Here is a 17,481-nt window from a genome sequence, read left to right on the forward strand (position 1 = left end):
CTGGAATTAAATGCTCAGATACAGGCTTTCCACTCCCCAGATATGGACCCAACCCCAAACCCCACATCAAATGCCTCCATACTAAGGGGAAGTGCCTCAGCCCCTATCTTACTCCTTTATTATTCTGCCCACGAACCTGGAGAAGAAACCCCAAATTTCTTAAGCTTATTCAGCACTCTCCCTCTCAACTACAAGTATGATTATATTCATTGACAGTAGCATCTTTCGTAGGTTAGCCACTTTCCAAAACACCCAAGGAATGCACAAACAGACACCATTTAGGGGGGAAAAGAACAACAACAAGCAGCAGCAATTTATGAACCATTTGATACAAGTCAACCTGATTTACTTTAAGTAGAACAGAAGTGAGAGCGAAATCCTGGCTGCATCAAAGTTTATGGCAAGAACTGCAGTCTTGCCACTAACATTAATGGAGTCGGGATTTCACCCTAGGTTTTTAAGAGGGATTTAAATGTGGACTAGGAGGGGCCTTGTAGAGGAGCTCAGAGAGATCACCATGCACAGGGGGAAGCATTGAAGAAGGCACAGAGAAGACTGTGCGATCACCAAAAAAAAAAAAAAAAAAAAAAAAAAAAAAATCTATAAGCATTGGCTCTCTCTTTTAACAGGGACCACTAGGTTAATGGCAGGTCAACAATGCAAACTCCCTTGTGAGACACTGGTTCAGCACTCATTTCTGAGTCAGGGAAGACTGTTCCCTGTGCAGTGTCAGGTCTGCAATCTACTCATGGGTAGTCACATCCCCATTTGGACTCTCAGTCATTGAGTTCCATTTTGACTGTCAAAGCCCAATAAGCTCAAGATCTCAAAAGCAAAAAATTCAAAGCTAGCAAACTTCATCCGGTGTCATTGTCAACTTGAGTCAGCCCAGGCTCACGCAAAACCAAGCCTTAGGTTTGTGCAAAAGCTCATGAACCTTACCAAGCTTTTAACAAACCTGGGTTCAGGGCCAAGTTTGTAACCTAAAATCACTAAAGTTTTGCTCATTTGGGGGGTTTTGGACCAAAAGTTTCCCAAACCTCTAGAAGTTTTCCCCAACAAAAGAACCCAGCTGCAAACAGGCTTCAAAAAAAAAAAAAAAAAAAAAAACCACACCTATTGTGGCTGACTCCTCATTGTGGTGTTCGGAGATGGCAGAAGGGTCATAGTCTACTTCGGACGTCCCCCCTGAGAGAGATATTCATGTAGCCTAAATTCAGCTAATTTGGATTCCTCTTGAATGAGTTTTTGTTTGGGTCATGGAAGATCTACAGCAAAGAAGATGCTTCATTCATTTATAGCATGTAGTACCATTAAGAGCCTGCCCTGGCACTTAACTAGATCTATAGCATCATCCAGCTTTCTCGTGGCTGGTTCTGACCTCATATTAAGGAATTCGCCAACCTCATACATAGTGAAGAGGTGAGAAAGTAGCAGAGGTAATTTCATCTAGCTTCAGCGTGGGAGGTGGCTAACTATGCTGACAAGTTCTCTGTGCTTTTAGGGCAGGACCAAAGTTCATGCCTCCACTGGTGTACAGACCACCAGGTTATATGGGGAAATACCAAAGAGTTCAGAGCATCATATCAGACTGGTCAGTAGGTGTACTTCTTGAAGCAATGCACTTGTTGGGTAGTCCCAAGAGGGTCAAGAAGAGCCCATCATATACTGAACTTAGCCAATACTCAAGTGACCCGTACTCATTTTCTGACCATCACCTGGCACATTTCACTTCCTGAATTATTCCCACACCTCTCTCTTTTGCCTCATTACCATGGAGAATAAAGGACTTTGGATTGTCATTTTAGTGGTGCTCTTACTGGTTCTGATCCTGCAGAGGCATATCCCGCCCATGGCCAACTCACCAAGAGCAGACATCGGTTAGATGGGGCTCATAATTCAAAGGCTATAGAGTCTAGTTGTTTCTTGGGACTGCAGACCATTGTGATTTAAAGACGATCTCTGAGAGTTCAAGCATTTGGGTACAAATTGGATCTGAGAGGGAGTCTGATCTTCCTCTCTATGTCATACTAACAACAATACCGTGGCATACAGAAAAGCTGTGACTGAAGCAAAGATACTGTTTGTTATGGGTCACTGGCATCATGAATTACAATCTATCTGAACTCTTACAGGGTACCTGCACTGAGACACAATATGGATAGTCATGCCATTATAATGGTGGGTGTGCAAAAAAACTCCCTCCCCCAAATCCACCTCCTTTCCTTCTTATCCTGGACCGCCCTCCCCCAGTTGTTTTCTTGTTTAAAGGTGCTTTTAAGTTATTGTGTTCACATAGTTTCTACAGTGCTTTTATTGTGCCAAGAGCCAGTGCACTAAGCACTGTAGGACGTGCAATAAATTTATCATAATATAGAACAGTAAATAGCCGCAAAGCAGTTTCACAAACTTTTTAAAAAAAATACATTTTGTATGAAATAGTATCTAGATAACGAGTTTCCACTTTAGCTCCAGTAAAGTGCACAATTCGTAGGCTGTCAAATTAGACATGTTTGGCATTAACTCCATTAATGTTGAGCCATTTAACTGACCTTTATTATACTGGCACTGGTAGTATATTCTCCTCAGTGTTCATTCATATCTTCTGCTAATGTTAATGAGATTTAGGTGTTCACATAAAAAGCGGAATATACTCCTATATCTTTAAAAAGAAGGTCACCAACTACATTGCTTCCGTAACAGCCTTAACAGCTAGTCACAAAGTTGCATTGAATTCAGAGAGTCATTCAGCAGCCATCTGGGAATAAATGGAGCAGAAAGTGAAAGTTAGCAAGGCAACTGCTGGGCTTAAACAGATTAAATACAAAGAGCTGAAAGGATGGAAGAGGTGAAGAGGATGGAAGAAAAACTAAGCCCTAGGTACACTATGTAATATATCGGACACTTGTGACTAGTAGACAAAGTGGGAGGAGACACTAGAAATCTTATCAGCACAAAGAAAAATTAACTCCATAAACTGATATGTCAGAATTCCCTTTTGGGTAGAGGAGTACACAGTAGGATGCATACCTAGATATTGCTTTTCAAATTCAGGAGATGTGAATGTGTTCAACTTCCCTCTACCGGAGAGAATCAGAACTGTGCAAGTGCGTGTCATTGGCCCTATATGCCTGATCGCCAATAGATCATCCTTCTACACCTCAGCTGGTATGAGCCTGCGATTCTGAATAGGAAGTTTTAAGTGGTATCATCACTGTGAAATTCCTAGTGGCCAGGGTTTATACAGCATGATGACAGCCATGAAGTCCTTGGTGGTTACAGATTTGTTCTACTGTGTAATAAAAGAAAAATGTCAAACCAAACATGTAGTAGATTTTTAATGGAACTAAAGTGGGTCCCAACAATGTTCTTATTTCTCTTTGGTTACATCCGTTAAAGCAAATTAAGTTACCACGTTAAAATATTTGATTTTTTGCTGCTTTTTAAATATTGTAATGAGTAAATTAAATTCTACATTTGCACTTGAAATAAAGCTTTATAGGCGGTACAATCTAGAACAAATGCCTTACCACTAAAATCTTCTTTTATTGTACCTAACTGATGTATATTGGTATAGTCTGGATCAAGGCAATAGGTTACATTCATGCTACTGAACGGATAGGAAATATTTTGGTATTTTGCAATTTGGAAAACTACATTAACAACTAAATTTCAACTCAGGTAAGATGCAATAAAATGTTACCCTACAACTAAACTCAGAACTCTTCCCAGAGTCAGGATGAACTGGCATAACAATAAACTTTGGGGGCATCAGTAACCATCAGCCTATATCATGCTTCTGATTGGGGAAAGGTTAGAGACTAGATAACCTGAGCTTGCAGGCAGTAAGCTACAAAGGAAAGAAGACCTGGTTACCCTCCGTCACCAAGACACAGTTGAACTGGGTCTCTCAGGGCATTGGTAATGGTATGTGTGACTTTTTATATCTAGGTCACCATGCAAATATGGCTCAGACTGATAATAATCAAACTTAATTGCAATCTGCAAGCTATTCAGTGGCTTATGTACTGTTGTCAACTCTTATTATTTTATCAAAAGTCATGATACTTGGCGTTTTTCTGAAGCCCTAGCTCCTGGAGTCATGTGATTACCAGAGACTGTCACTTTTTAATTATTTTAAATAAAAGCTACGTTTCTATTTCTCCTGGGAGAGGAGAAAAGGTTGGAAATGTGACTCAAGTGCTCCCTAAAGGCTCAAATCAGAAGTCAAGGAAAAAGAACCAAAATGTATTATCTTTTATAGTCTCATGATTTTTAAGCCAATTTTGTGACTTTTCTGAACTGGTATGATTTTTGGAATGGCAATACTGCTTGTGTGAATCTGTGGGTCTTCTTGCTGCCTCTACTGCATATGATATATTAACATACCTCACCATGATGGGTAGTAAATGACATCCTAGGTGGTCAATTAAGCAAACGAACAAAGAATTGGACAGATATGAACTATTTTAGCCCTAGCAGTGGTCCTCCAAAAGCTAGTGTTGAGGTACCTTAGTACACATTGCGGATAAGCTTGTGCTGTCTGGGTAAGCTCTCTTCAGTAGATAAACAGAGGGCTTTAGTCTCCAAGGCTGTCATTCCAGCAGCTTTCACCAGCACCAGATTTATTATTTAAAAAAGGCTTTAAATAAATTCAGTTCAGCCATTCTGCAAATTTCCAAACAGAGAGATAAGGTCAGATATAGATGGACATGGAAATACTCAGCAAGATCATTTACCAAGAACAAACCAACCCTCTCTTTCAGTCCAGCAAGCAAAACATCACCCTGTCAAACAAACACCAGGGGAAAGGCTTGTGTCATCAAAGAGTTACAATATCATCTCTCACTATCTTAAAGTAATACAGTCACAGTTCAAGAGCAGCTGCACCTGTATTTCCCCTCAGAAAGGGCACCCACTCACAGGCTTCCAGCTCCCCAGATGTTGCCTTTCTAGGTGGAGATCTGCTTCTATTCCCTTCTAACCAGGATACTTCCAGGCTGCACAGTTCCCTGCCTTCACTCTGTGTTGTTTCTCTCTCTTTTTTTTATTTTATTATTAATTATTATTATTATTATTAAAGAAGTATCTTGTGTCGGATCCCACCTAGAAGATTCCTGGGTTCGACCTTCCATGGTCATCTTGGTCAACTCTGAACCAAATCCGAAGAGACCATGGTAGATGCAGACGTATAATGCACAAATGGAAAAATCAAGAACTCCCCGGCGTGCGAGTATGGCTCCCCACAACATAGCAAACATATCACCACCCACTGCCCAATTTATAAATATGAAGGCGGCATCACTGCTAAATTCTACTACTCCTGATGTAGCCATTTGGCTCGATCAACTTCAGGTGAAGTTGTAGTTGCTGCTCTACACCAGTCATATGACAGAAGAACTGTGTTATTCCCAGCACAAACAGGTTGCCCACAGACACCCGCTTGCTTTCTCTTCAGAGTCGGTTAACAGGTATAATAAGGTTATAAGTTATAAGGTGCCACACAGCACTTCCTATGCAAGCCTGCTTTAATTCTTAAAGTAAAAAGCATTATAGAGAAAACATTAAAAAAAAAAAAAAACACCTACGTGCATGCTAATAAGCATACCAGACATCACCCTAATCCTAAAATGGACTCTGGCAGGATAAGTCCTTCAACACTCTCACCCAAAAGGATTCCTTGTGGTCACCAGGTCATCACAGCTTCAGCTCAAAACAAGCACACTCCTAGTATGTTCAGTTCACCCTTTATACAGATTGGAGGGGCAGGGGTGTCTCTGACCTAGAGTTTCCAGGAGCAGGTAATTAGTATACAATGGGTCTCTCTTCCCAGGGGTTGGCTTCAGAGGGGAGAATTTGCATTCCCCTCACCCAAAGGTATTTCCCTAGGAAAACCACTTCACATATTGTTCCCAAAAGACCTTTGAAGTTCTTCATACCTCCCAGAGATTACATTAGTCTTGTCTTCCTGCTACAGAAGTTCCATACTCTCAAAATGGTACATAAACATTTGAATTTTTAATACAATGAACTCCAAAGATGTTAAACTTGATTCAGTGAAGTTCCTTCAGCATATTGCAGGAAATTGTCTGTCTGTCACAAATACTACAGCTCTTTAGCTGTTTCCATTTTTAAGAAAATTCACCTTTTCCTCCTAAAATAATCTTGCATTTATCATGAGTAGGTAAGTAATATATATACACAGGTAAATTCTAGTTAGAATTTCAGAAGGTCTGTGTGGTTAGATATACCTCTACTCCATGGGTCTGATATTGCTCCAGTTGAAACCAACAGCAAGGCTCTTACTGATTTCAGTGGGGGACGGAACAAATCCCTCAATGATCAAGAAGGGCTCAGCTCAAAAGCACAGATCCCAGCACTTCTCAGAACCGCAGAAGTTCATATCTGGATCCAAAGTTTGTATCTCTCATCTATCTGTCATAAATATGTTTAAATTAAAAAAAAAGTGTCTGTAGTCATGACTACAATGGAATAAATTCCTTTATTTCTGCAGCCATGGAAAAAGTTGCATTCATTTTCTACCCTTAACCTGTTTACTAATCAAAGTTGGCCAGGCTAACACATCTGTTTCCAACACTGACAGCTATTTTCCCAGAGCCACCATTTTTAAAATAAAAAGAAGCTATAGAGATCGGAACCAGACCTAACACAGGGGAAGAGTATCCCACATCTACCTACTGTGGGGTTCTTACACATTTCTCTGAAGCATCTGGTGCTGGCCACTGGTAGAGACAGGGTACTGGACCAGATGGACCCACTGCTCTGATCCAGTCTGTCAGTTCCTATCTTCTTATTCCTCCCTACCCCATGTGTAGCTGTCTGGATCCAATAAAAGCACGGAATTCACCCATCTAACCCATGCTTTTTCTATATGGTATTTAGCATATGTAGCCCAAAATGAAAATTAAACACAGCCGAGTTTTGGGGAGGTGATATTCCTACATTGATGGAAAAAACTCTTCCACCAGCATAGGCTGTGGCTGCACTATGTGATTATTTCAGCACAGCTACAACAATGTAGCTATGGCGGTATTGTCCCCATAGTGTAGACAAATCCCAATGTAAGGTAATCCTAATGTAAGCCACTCCAACGCAAATGAACATTCACATAGGGGTTTGCATAATTTTAACTGTATTGGTTAAGAAGAAAAAAATCCATTTAAGTTATCTGTACAGGTAAGTTGTACTGATCTAAGCCGACGAGCGAGGGAGGGAGTGTGTTTACAGCGAGCATACACTGTAGTAGAACTCTGAACAGGTTTTAGATATCAGACTTTCATCCTTCAGAAAGATCAAGTCTCATGCTGGAAAAAGCATAATAAGAATTAAGTTAATATGTTCAGTAATAAGTTACCACCATAAAGAGTACTTGACCATCTTAATTTCCACCTGGTTTGCAGTAAACTACCTCAGTGTGTGTGTATATAATAGAATGAAAAAAAGAAATATTAAAAGTGACAGATTGTGATTAGAACTAGGTCACAATTCAAATGGTACAATTAGTGAAAAATGATGTTTGAAGACACTTAACTCACCATCCTCCTTACACTGGATAGGCTACTCCATACGTTATTTGTTCTTATCCCCCCCACCCTTTTATTCCCAAAGACTCCATTAATGCAAAACGATCCCCAACCTGCTGTGCCACATGACAGCATAATGCCCACGAGGCATGAAATGTCATAAATCACAGCTTTACACCTGGCCAACATAAGATATTCATCAAGTTCTCCCAAGCACGAGTTCAATCCTTGAGAGGGCCATTTAGGGATCTGGGGCAAAAATCTGTCTGGGGATTAGTTTTGCTTTAAGCAGGGGGTTGGACTAGATGACCTCCTGAGGTCCCTTCCAACCCTGATATTCTATTATTCTATTTGTTGTTGTTGTGGGCCAAACCACAGAGAGAGACAGATGGAATGGACATTTTATTTACATATGAAGTCTCTACACCTATCCACTTGATGTATGACAGATAGAACCTGGCCTTACACAGTCATGGAGGATGCCAGAGATCGGTTTATTTTATAACCGCTTGCCCTACATTAGGAAGCAAGTTTTCTCCCACTCCCCCAAATGGCCACTGATAATTCTTTTAATATTTTTTTCAAAACAATATTTGGCTGCTAGTACGTCTTTAAAAGTCTGGATCTGGAATTTTGATTCAAACGTCTTCATCTCTTTGGGTTAGAACTTTTCAACTCAGACCTATCGGTACTTTAAAGCTACTCCTACAGAAAGATTAATAGGATCCGTAGACTCATCCAACCAGGCTCAGCTGACTAAACTGAAATCCCCTCGCTGTTGCAGAAGCGACCTACACTTGTGTGTAGCAGGTTTTAGTGTTCCTCTATGTTCTGTTCTGGAGGGCTAACACCCCTGAATTCAGAAAGCATAAGTCTCCTGGAACCAAGTCCTGGGGGACATGGAGAAGCAGTTAAAGACAAGACAATCCAAACTGCCCACAAATATACAAAAAGCTTAGTAATGTAACTCCTAGACATATTTAAAGGATTCAAGAATGTAGAACTCTTTGTTAACTTTAATAGCTTTGGAAAGGTTTTCATATACTGATTTCATCACTTGGGTTACCACAGGGCTAATGGAATAAACAGCAACATTTTGTAGTGGGGAAGAGTATTAGCCCTTTGGATGACACATTGGGGTTTCACCTAGATATTAATATGAAGAGTGCATTAGAAGCAAAAAAGGAAAGGAAATTAAGTCAAAAAGGAAGACCATAAAGTAATGCTCATTGTCTCGAGTTTATTTGGACAACTTGCAGTGGAGAACGAAAAAAGCTCCTGGATACACCGAGATGTAGGCCACGTACATCAGGAGAGCGATAGGCTCTTAGGCTGGAACACATATTGATGAAAGCAACTTATTCAGAGGGAAAGCAAACCACTGACTCCATCCTTAAGTCAAGCTTTCAAATAAGACGTAAAACATAATCCTCGCCATTTGTTATTAAAAATCCCAAGATTTTTTCTGCCAGATTAAAAATGTTAGCTAACATATCCTGGCCAATATCCAACTTGGATAATTACATTCTGTTGCCTAAAATTCCCCCTATGATTTCAAATGGATTCGTTTTTCTTCATTTCTCTTCCCCAAGCCCCCTCCGGTAGAACGTTGCTAGTCCGGAATGGCTGCTCAGTTCTACTCCAGGGGTGCATGAATTTCAACAGTGGGCAATCCCTGAACAGAATCTGTATACATCTCCTGGAAGAAAGGCACTATGAACCAGATTCTGATGCCTTTATTCACATTGAAGAGTAAATTATTCCAGGAGTAATCCCATTGATTTAAGGAGGGATTCTTGTGCAGTAAAAAGTACAACATAGCAAAAGCAAGTATCAGTCAGGCCTTGTACAAGCAATGGGCCATATCCTCAGCTGGTGTAAACTGATGAAGCGCCACCAAGTTTAATGGAGCTATGCTTATTTATAGACGAGGATATGGCCCATTAGGTATTGTTAATCTATTTTGTCATCTCTAAGTATAGCAGAGTGTTGAAAAGTTTACATGCGCTAACAGAGGCACAAAGGAACTAGGTAAGGGTGTCAGAAATGATTCTGCTTACTTTTGACGGGCTTGCAAAATCATGTTCTGAAGTGTACAAACTATTGTTTATTATACATACCACCATAACCAGTGCTGTTTAACATAACTTCTGGGAAAAGGGGTACACAGTGAAGTAGCAAAATTTGCAGACAATACAAAATTATTCAAGATGGTAAAGTCCAAAGCAGACTGCAAGGAGTTACAAAGAGATCTCACAAAACTGGGTGACTGGGAAAAAAAATAGCAGATGAAATTCAGTGTTGATAAATGCAAAGCATGCACATTGAAAAACAAAATCCCAACTACACATACAAAATGATGGGGCCTAAAAAAAGCTGTCACCACTCAAGAAAGATCTTGGAGTCATAGTGGATAGTTCTCGGAAATCATCTGCTCAATGTGGAGTGGCAGTCAAAAGCTAACAGAATGTTAGCAACCATTAAGAAAGGGATAGATAAGACGACAGTAAATATCATAACGCCACTATATAAATCCATGGTATGCCCACACCTTAAATACCGCATGCAGTTCTGGTCGCCCTATCTCAAAAAAATATTGGAATTGGAAAAGGTACAGAGAAGGGCAACAAAAATGACTAGGAGTATGAAACCGCTCCTCATATGGAAGCCACTTAAAATACTGGGACTTTTCAGCTTGGAAAAGAGATGACTAAGGGGATATGATAGAGTTCTACAAAATCATGAATAGTGTGGAGAAAGTGAATCAGAAACTATTATTTACTCCTTCACATAAAACAAGACCCAGAGGTCACCAAACGAAATGAATAGGCAGCAGGTTTAAAACAAACACAACTCACAGTCAAACCATAGAACTTGTTGCCAGGGGATATTGTGAAGGCCAAAACTATAATTGAATTAAATAAAGAATGAGGTAAGTTCCTGGAGGAGGTCCATCAGTGGCTATTGGCCAAGGTGGTCAGGGATGCAACCCTATGCTTTGGGTGTCCGTAGCCTCTGACTGCCAGAAGCTGGGAGTGGACAACAGGAGATGGATCCCTCAGTAATTGCCCTGTTATGTTCATTCCCTCTGAAGCACCTGGCATTGGCCACTGTTGGGAGACAGAATACTTGGTTAGATGGACCATTGTAACCGTGCACGGCACTTTAAAGACAAAACTGAAAGGTCCCACTGTGACACTGCACCCCAGATTCTCCATAGTGATATTAGGATATGATTATAGCATAATTATGATGTATTTTATTCAAGACAGGTTGTGTAAGGTGTCATTGGAAAAGTTAGGATAATCATATTCAGCAAATCATATTTGTATGCATGTATAATTTTTGTATCCGAAGTTATAAATACTGACTATGTATCTGTACTGTAAATGTAGTAACACCTGGGCAACGCCCACTAGACAAGATGCTTTCAGTCTAGTTAGCTGACTGGGAAGGGCCTATTCAGGACAATGAGCCATTAGGGAAAAACCAATAGGCTTTAGGAGAAGCTTATCTCATAAGAACGGCCATACCAGGTCAGATCAAAGGTCCATCTAGCCCAGTATCCTGTCTACCGACAGTGGCCAATGCCAGGTGCCCCAGAGGACATGGACCTAACAAGCAATGATCAAGTGATCTCTCTCCTGCCATCCCCCTCCTAGCCTCTGTTTGTCAGAGGATGGAGGACACCATTCCTTACCCATCCTGACCAATAGCCATTAATGGACTTAACACCATGAATTTATCCAGTTCTCTTTTAAACGCTGTTATAGTCCTAGCCTTCACAACCTCCTCAGGTAAGGAGTTCCACAAGTTGACTGTGCGCTGTGTGAAGAAGAACTTCCTTGTATTTGTTTTAAACCTGCTGCCTATTAATTTCATTTGGTGACCCCTAGTTCTTATATTATGGGAATAAGTAAATAACTTTTCCTTATCCACTTTCTCCACATCACTCATGATTTTATATACCTCTATCATATCCCCCCTTAGTCTCCTCTTTTCCAAGCTGAAGAGTCCTAGCCTCTTTAATCTCTCCTCATATGGGACCCATTCCAAACCCCTAATCATTTTAGTTGCCCTTTTCTGAACCTTTTCTAGTGCCAGTATATCTTTTTTGAGACCATATCTGTACGCTGTATTCGAGATGCGGGCGTACCATCGATTTATATAAGGGCAATAATATATTCTCAGTCTTATTCTCTATCCCCTTTTTAATGATTCCTAACATCCGGTTTGCTTTTTTGACCGCCTCTGCACACTGCATGGACATCTTCCACCTGGTAAGCCTTCCTGAGAACACTCCAAACAGCCTGTAAGTGATGGCTGCTATGTCTCTACAAGGACATGTGACCAGGCCACATGATGCCAGACTCCATCTTGGGATGTCAGTCTTTTTTCCCACAAACCCATCTGGGAACCAAGTTTTGAAACAAAGAGTTCCCATCATATGCTAAAGCTATATAAGGCAGAGAGTGACATCATCTGTTGTTCTTCACTGGAAGTGCTGGACCCAGGCTAAAAGGATTTCTAGCCTGTGTATGAAGACCTGAGAAACCCAAGCTGTAAAGCTAACACAGCTTGTGCCTTAAGAATCTACAAGTCGGCCTGTACCCTCAGTTAGGGTGAGAATTTGCTAGTTCATATTCAATCTATCTAGTATATTAAGCTTAGTTGGCATTTTTGTTTATTTGCTAGGTAATTTGCTTTGATCTCTTTGCTATCCTTTATAATCACTTAATCTATCTTTTGTAGTTAATACATTTATTTTAGGTTTTAATCTAAACCAGTGAGTTTGGAGTGAAGTGTGTGGGAATCTTAGTTCAGCGGCGCTGAAGTGTTTATGAAGGTGAATAGGCCAATTTCATGCTATCCCAATACCGGGCTGTCTGAGCACCAGTCCTGACCTCAACACAAGTTACACCAGCCCTCATGCTGCTCTTATTAAGAGGAGATTGCCAACAATCCAGCTGCTGGGGATTCAGGGGGTCCTGGCCACATGCTCTTCCCCTCAGCCACACCACACCGCTAAGCAAGGAGAGGACATTCTTGGGGGTCTGGTTGTGAGTTTTAAGGCAGTTTTGCCCCCAACAGAGCAGTGCAAAACAGCCCTAGCACACCTGAGCAGCTGGTCTTATTTTAATCAATAAGTGACGTGCAAACATTAACAAATAGTGTTACAATGAAGTGATGCATCTGGCCATTTTAATCTTCATTTGTCCATCAAGAGAAACGTAATTCCAAAACCTGAATTGTTTCTTTAACTGTTCTGTTTCATCAATGGCCTGAACAGGATCTGAATAAGATAACTCTTTGCCCTTTCTTCTCCTCCCTTCTTTTACAAACAAACAAAAAACCTTACACTCCAGATAAAGTAGAGCTTGAATTACTTTGCTCTAAATGGTCTAGGCATTCCTGCATGCAAATTGATAGAAAATTAGCATTACTACAGTTACTGAAGCCCTGGACTGAAGATATCTAAAAATGGAAGGATTCCCTTCCCTCCCCGAATAGCAAATGTATCCCTCTTCAAGTCTGGTTTATACAGGTAACATTCCAACTCTCCATCAGTTTGCTATTAGTGTCCCTCTGCAATAAATATCTGTCACTCAAACAGATGTCACCCTAAGCAATGCCACTCTCCAATCAATGAGAGGATTTGTACTCGAAAGGTTTGTGTGGAGCAATGTTTGGTACGCAAGCATCTGACTGATCAGGCCAAACTTACACTTCAGACAAATGACATGTACAGTAGAACCTCAGAGCTACGAACACCTCTGGAATGGAGGTTGTTCGTAACTCTGAACAAAATGTTATGGTTGTTCTTTCAAAAGTTTACAGCTGAACACTGGATTAATGCAGCTTTGAAACTTTACTATGTAGAAGAAAAATGCTGCATTGTAGCCATCTTAATTTAAATGAAACTGTAATACCAACAGACCCTGGTCATCAGCGGGCAGACGGGATTGAACCGGGGGCCTCTGGAGCTTAGTGCACAAGCCTCTAGTGCATGAGCTAAAAGCCATATGGCTAGTAGCTAAGGCTGTAGAGCAGACTCATTAATCTCTCTCTAAGTGGTCTCAGTGCCACTAGATGGGACAGAGCACCACACCCAGGTAGTGTGTGGGTTACAAAACAAGCACAGAAAGTTTCCTTACCTTGTCAATTTAATTAAAAAAAAAAAAAGGGGGGGGGGGAGTTTAAGTAATTTGCATTTAACACTGTACTGTATTTGCCTTTTTTTGTCTCTGTTGCAGCCCGATTACATACTTCCTGTTCCAAATGAGGTGTGTGGTTGACCAGTCAGTTAGTAACTCTGGTGTTCCTCACGCTGAGGTTCTACTGTACGAGATTTCTGCTTCTTGTTTGGACCAAATAGATAGTCCCCCCTTATCTCTACAGTTTCTACATGATTAAAATAGATTCATTTGTAAAAAACAATGAAATGAAAACAAAAGCTGCAGTTACAGAGAAATAAGCAAACGCCCTTCACCTCCACTCAAAACTCGAGATTTAGCACTGAAGGCAAATGGCTTAGTTCTGGGTCTGTTCTTTACACCTCAAAATTATGAAGTATGGATGTGGTGAGAGATTGCTGTGCTACATGTACTTGCCTATATCATGACTGACTTCAATGCCACATCTCAATGAAAGCACTATATACAATACAGTTTGCCTCAGAATAAACCCTAATAGCTCATAAATTGCCAGTACAATAATCCCTTTGGAATCTCTTCTTTTATCCGGAGTTTCCTTCCTCTCCCTTGCCACCCTCCCCCCCCCACCGCTTTGTTACATTATAGAAACAAGATAATAAACAGTACAGAGAAGAAAACGATGTTATGTACCAATGTTGGTCTGCAGAACAGACACTACACTCTATTTCCTTAAGGAAATACAGTCAGGCATATACTTCACTGTCAATCTATTTTTAAAAAGGGCTACAGAACCTGTTGCACCAAAAAAAAGGGGGGGGGGGGAGGGGAGGGAGGCAATATGAATTAAAATATTTTTTCTTTCACTTTTTAGACATGGGTTTTAGATTTGTCCCTGGCATAAAAACCTACAAGAAGCTTACAGATAAAATAGGAGTGGGCGGGGGAACTTCAATTCAGCCTAGATTGTTTAAATCCAATGTTATTATTTCCCACAGAATTACTTAGGTCTATTGAAGATGAAGCTGCAGTATTGGAGGGTTATTTGCTCCAAGGACCTTTTTAATATGGCTGTATTGTAATACTGCAGTGCAAAAACCGCTCTAGTCATAAAGAGAAATTTAGCTCAGAAGCAGAACTTGTGAGCACTGAAAAATGCATTTGCTTCAATTTGTATTCATTTAATAATGGTGTTACTTAACAAGATCAGTTAAAATGACTGTCCTCAAAAGGCATAACATTGTAACCTCCTCCTATGAGACTCCTAGGGCACTGAAGTAAAATTCATTTGTCTAAACCAAATAACCAAAGCAAGCAGTGGAATTACAAAGAACATATTTAAAAGGAGGAAAATCTTTAGTGACAGACAAGAAGATAGTTTTAAAACAAAAGAGGGGGGAAAAGCAGGAAGCCAACTAAAATACATATTTCACTGCCAATGAAAATGAATTGTCCCCTGACAAACGGCAATGCATTGTCATCTCACTTTGATTTTTGTCTTAAATTAAGGAGAAGCCACTGAGTCTACACATTAGAAAAGAGCTATTGAAATCTGGGTGTATACTGTACCACATTACTAGTCAAATCCCATATACTCATGCATAATTATTTTCCTACAAGGTTATGCCTAATTGGCCACTAACCCAATTGATTAATCATCTACATTTTAAGGAGGCATCAAGAAGCAGTCTGAAAGGCAGCAAAATGTTTAAGTACAAATATGAAGCCAGTCTGTGACAGCTGGTTCTAGTTGCTCCTATTAGGATGTACACACATAGGTGGCAGACAGAAAAAGAATGTTAGAGGGTTAGCTAATCTGGAAATCAACAAGCCCTGTGGTCCGAGGACAATCTCCACAATTCTAAGTAAATTGTTAGTTTCCAGCAACGGAAGCGTTAAATTATTTTGAGTGTGACAGAGAGGGTCCTTTAAGGAGACATATAATTCTCATTTCCAAGTCTGCGTAATAAAATGTCCATTTCCTTGAGTCTTAACTCTTATGGTAAGAGCAGAGGATAAATGCCATGCATGCATACTTGAGTTTCCTTCCTGGAATCACCCCTGCACTGATTGCAGAGAGGTATGTGACAAACACTAGCCTTTTGACAGGTCTTTGAGTGAAAAACAAAACTTTGAGTTAAAGCCCATTTATTTCTCTCAAATTGAAGTTAATAAGAATCAGGCACATGAGTGTAATTGGGAAATGAGATGCTACATTATGCACACTGCTTAAAGCAAAGCTTTCCTGATCAAGACTTTTCTATATCCCCCATACACACCCACCCACCAATTTTAGATTTAAAAACACAAAAACCTTTGGACCTATATGGACAGATCCACTAACAGGATCCCTCTAAGAACAGATTCTGTGGACTAAGATGATAACATGCTGTAGGGTCCAGAAATAAATACAAGCAATTAAAGCATTTGGGGGGGGGGGGAAGGTGAAATACCACAATATGAAATTAAACACTGACAAGACACTTGAATCTTTCCCGACCACCTCCCTTCAGCCCCCATTTCTTCATTACTGCAATCAAATAAAATACCTTCTCCTACCTTGAACCACTGCTGCTCCCTGATCAACCCCCCATTCATCCTCTTGTTGCAGAAAAAAAGGCTCCCCCCTTTTGTTGTCAGTTCTTTTTCCAAGGGGGTCTCTGTGTGTCTGCCTGTAGGCAGTAGATCCCTCCAAACGAAGACTTGGAAATGGGTATCCCAGTGAGCAAATCCTCAGCAGTTTCAGTTCAGTGAGAGCACCTCAATCACAGCAGCAGAAGCAACAGCAGCAGAGGCAGTGCTAGTAGTCTGCAGGCCACATCGTTCATACCGTATACATCACTACCACATTTCTCCTAATACTGGAGCCCGACAGCATTTCACCACCTCGTGTATAACGTGGGCACTTTGCTTTGCTGTGCAGTAACACATTTATGTGAATACCCTTAATAATTCCCTTGGTCTGTGTCTCATCAGCAGACTATTTGTGGCTCAGCAGGCACAGCAAATAAACATGCAACCACCTGGAGGGTGCACTTACATCCTTCATTAGGATTTGCCACCTAAAGGTATCAAAATTCACTTGAGGGGACCAGGTGCACCCAATTCATCACACTGGAACAAATTCAACACTCTCGCAGTTCCCACTAACTACAATGGGATTTGTGTGTAAAGGTAGAAACTGAACCTTAATCTATCCAGACACTAAAATAGCTGGGGTAACACTATGCACTTATATGCATCCGAAGAAGTGGGCTGTAGTCCACGAAAGCTTATGCTCTAAGGTGCCACAAGTCCTCCTGTTCTTCTTTTTGCGGATACAGACTAACACGGCTGCTACTCTGAAACCTTTCACTATGCACTTAGAACACCCCATATGTCCTGCCCTGGGCTCTTTATTGATCACTGTCTAGTCACCCACTCTACCGTGTTGTTAGTTGCACCTATACAAAAGTGTTGCATGTTTTTCTTTCTTTTTTAATTCCTGTGGTTTTGTGACATTTTGTGGCCTGACAAGTCATTTGCAACCAGCACGTCAGGAGGAGAAAGCGTGACTTCTATCACATGGTCTTGATTTTAACCCTATAATGATAATGCCCTATCTAGTGCTCATCACCTTGCTCTCTCAGTGCCTTGCAAGAATGTATAATGCCAGCAAAATGGAACAATTTATCAGATGTCTTTTTTAATCTCCTCCTTAACCTGGAGCATGTATTAAGAGGATCTTTTTTGTTCCCCTTCCTCCAGCATCAGCCATTGGCTTAATCCATTCTTCTCACCGCACC

General features: G+C 40.7%; 1 protein-coding gene across 5 annotated transcripts in view; it reads right to left on the reverse strand.

Annotated features, from left to right (window-relative positions):
- The window catches only part of DAB1 (DAB adaptor protein 1), a 709,559-nt gene extending 692,957 nt beyond the window's left edge, over positions 1–16,602 (reverse strand). For 3 of the 5 annotated variants that reach the window (XM_065553883.1, XM_065553879.1, XM_065553878.1), the window contains exon 1: positions 16,256–16,601. The gene's annotated coding sequence lies outside the window, so the exon portion shown is untranslated. Of the gene's footprint in view, positions 1–16,255 lie in introns of all 5 variants that reach the window. The other 2 variants (XM_065553888.1, XM_065553903.1) reach the window with 1 other exon arrangement.
- Positions 16,603–17,481: the final 879 nt, after the last annotated feature.

This window comes from Chrysemys picta, chromosome 8 (assembly GCF_011386835.1).
Source record: "Chrysemys picta bellii isolate R12L10 chromosome 8, ASM1138683v2, whole genome shotgun sequence".
Taxonomy (NCBI): domain Eukaryota; kingdom Metazoa; phylum Chordata; order Testudines; family Emydidae; genus Chrysemys; species Chrysemys picta.